At 39.4% G+C, this 3262-nt stretch overlaps 1 long non-coding RNA gene across 1 annotated transcript; it reads left to right on the forward strand.

The window, feature by feature from the left end:
• The first annotated feature begins 409 nt into the window (after nucleotides 1-409).
• Nucleotides 410-2991, forward strand: LOC137177101 (uncharacterized). The gene is made up of 3 exons (XR_010925961.1): nucleotides 410-816; nucleotides 1304-1394; nucleotides 1490-2991. It is a non-coding gene; the product is annotated as an uncharacterized lncRNA (long non-coding RNA).
• Nucleotides 2992-3262: the final 271 nt, after the last annotated feature.

Here is a 3262-nt window from a genome sequence, read left to right on the forward strand (position 1 = left end):
AGGCAGAACCTGCCTCCAACTCTATGGTGAGGACTAGACCTGAAACTTATTTTCGTTGTTGATGCCAATTTGGCTGAAATTAATCAACTAACTGGTGCAGCTGTAAGGACCTTTCTGCATTGTTACAGACATTTCCATAATCATCAAATTGGATTCTGTATTTCCATTCTCACATGCAAATAGATGGCAGATTGAAATTATGTTTGTCTGTTTGTCATTTATTCACACAATAAAATGCAAAAAGTGCACACACACATACACAAAAAACAGTGCTTGTGTGCATTTATATTCATGTACAGTATTTTCATTTAGAGCTACAACAATTAATCAATCAGCAGAAAACTGAAACAGCATGAAAGTGACAGATGCTGCATCACCAGTAGCAAGTGATTCTTTCTAGGCCAAACAAACTAACATACTGGACACAAAGTATCATGTCAAAGCTGATGTCTTTGTAAGAAATGAATTCATGTGAAACAGTATTTCTTTAATGTTTTGTCTTTGCAGAGCTGCATGAACCCATTCTACAAATCAGAGAATCAAACTCTACTGAAGAGACAGTTGTGTCCTGCTCGGCCACAGGTCGTCCTGCTCCCACAGTAACTCTGAATGTCCCACAACAAGACCTCTACTTCTCTCACAACAGCACAGTCAGTGTCACCAACACCAACGGTACAGTCACCGTCACCACTACAGCTGTGCTGAATGGTTTCCATGGAAACGACACACAGGTTGGATGTGCAGCACGACTGCTCTCAGTCCCTGAAATTCAGGTGTTTAAGACGATTCCTGCGGTGAAACAATCATCTGCTGATGGTGAGAAACACTTCCAAATCATCAGATTTATAGATAGATTATCACTTTATGATTCTGATATTTGTTTTTCTTTCTTCAGATTTTAATGATGAATCTGGATCCAATAATAGTAAGTTAACCATAACAGTAAGTTAACTTCCAAAACCACATAGATAGATAATTATTCTATGATTCTGATTGGGTTTAATTTTTCAGGTTTAATTTTTCAGGTGTTTAAGACGATTCCTGAGGTCGATCAGTTGCTGATGAGAAACACTTCCAAAACCACAGATTAATAGATTAATAATTACTTTGTGACTTATGATTTTATAACTTTTATTACTTTGTTTTTGTTTCTTTTTCCAGGTTTTGATTTAAAAAATGAATCTGATAACAGTGATTCAGTTAATGTTCATGTGGTCTCCTGTCACTAACAGCCAGTTACTCTTTGATTCTTAGTTACATTATGAATGTTGTTCCATATGACAAATGTTCCTCTTTTTCTCAGGTTCCACTGTGATCATTGTGTTTGTTGTGTTGGCCTGTGGTTGTGTTGCTGCAGTCATCGCTGTCCTGCTTAAACGAAAATATAACAACAGGTAAGTCTTTCAGTCGATATCTATTGTAATACTTGTGTCTGAGTTAATATTGAAATGAATATTTCTTCAGCTTTAACTTTTCTTAAATCCTTCAGTTTGTCACACAGGGACTCAGAGATGAATGAGATGCCCAGAGCAACAATTACAGACACTTATGAGTAACACACTTTCATACTATCATCACTCACTTGCATATATTTATCATGTATTCCTAATTATTTATGATCAGCCTCCATCCTGTTGTGTCACTTATTCTGATTCTCACTAACTTGCCTCTTTGACAAATCAGTTTTATTTTTGTAGCCCAAAGTTGCAAATTTGTCTCAGAGAGTTTTACAATCAGTACAAAACATGTTCTCTTTTTTGGACCATTGAGTACTTGTTTTATTAAAGAAATATGATACGTGAAGTGATGCAAACATGTATTAATGTGCTTTTTTCAGGCACGGTCATACAACGGACGTTTGAAGATTTGAAGATTCAAGGAAATTACATTTGACAGCAAGGAGACAAAATTTTTTAGATCACCAGTTGTAAATGTATGAGGTGGAACACTTTAAACTAACTCTGGTGCTGACGTGCTACGGTAAGTATATTGTGTCATTTCCGGTTGCCGACTGTGTCTACTGATAGCGTTGTTGCTGCTCTCAACTCAGTTGATTTTGCTATATATCACATTACTGTGGATTAATACCTGCTGTATATTTAAACTTTCGCTAGTTCTACACAAGCACTCTCAGCGCTTTTCTCTTAGCAGCTTTTCTCGCCAATCGCACAGTTGTCAGTTATTTTAGCTCCGCAGCTAGCATTAGCAGCTAACTTCAACTAGGCAGTTAGGGATGGCCTCTCGTTCTCCTGCTCTCTCTTGCTCGGTGTGTCAAATGTTTAGTTATTCCTCTGCTTCCTTTAGTGAGAGTGGTACGTGTAATAAGTGTAGTTTATTTGCAGTGCTGGAGGCAAGGCTCAGTGAATTGGAAGCGTGGCTCCGCACCATGGAAAAACAATCAGTAGCTAATGTAGTTAGCCAGCCCCCAGTATCCGGTGCGGGCCGACCTAGTGTAGCTCCCACTCCCCCGGTAGTTCCTGAGCACCCGGGAAGCCAGGGTTGCTGGGTGACTGTCCGAAGGAAGCGTAGCCCTAAACAGAAGCCCACGGTTCACCACCAACCAGTTCGCGTTACAAACAGGTTCTCCTCCCTCAGTAACACTGTAATGGCAATTTTCATTTTTTGATGTCCTTTCTTTTCCTGTTTTTCCAGTTTACCATTACTACACAGGTAGGTTAAGTTAGGAGTGATCTTACGCAGATTCAAGAACAGATTTTCCAGTCCGTTGGCTGCCGTTTAGTTTGTTGTTTTATTGAAGTCTTTGTACATGTCATGAACATACCGGGTTTCTGTCCTGCCAGCTGTAGTGTGCGTCTGTTCCCGATCTGGTAAGAACTGTATGTGCTCCACCTGCCTGTGCCTCCCGTTTCCTGTCACCTATGCCCCTAGATATACAACCCTGTGCATCTAATGACCGCCACCCAGTGTCCAAAATAATACTGCAAGTTATAACTAAACAAATGACATGCCAACAATCAACATAAATGGCTCCTACATACCGGCCCCTAATTGTTTTAAGTATATAACAAAACAATTACCAATAAATAATAAAAAAGGTGCCATATCCATCATACTTTACATATACAATTTTGAACAAATGCATGTACTATGCGTTGGCATTTCTTCTTTACTGATTCTTCAATCTTCCCTTTCCCGTTTAGGTCTCGGCTTCTTGGAGCAGACATATCTTTGTTATTGGTCTTTCCAAGATGCTGCTCTTCGTCTGAAGTCGAACTGTGCGCACAAGTCCTTGTGCATCTGG

This window comes from Thunnus thynnus, chromosome 24, assembly GCF_963924715.1.
Source record: "Thunnus thynnus chromosome 24, fThuThy2.1, whole genome shotgun sequence".
NCBI classification, from domain to species: domain Eukaryota; kingdom Metazoa; phylum Chordata; class Actinopteri; order Scombriformes; family Scombridae; genus Thunnus; species Thunnus thynnus.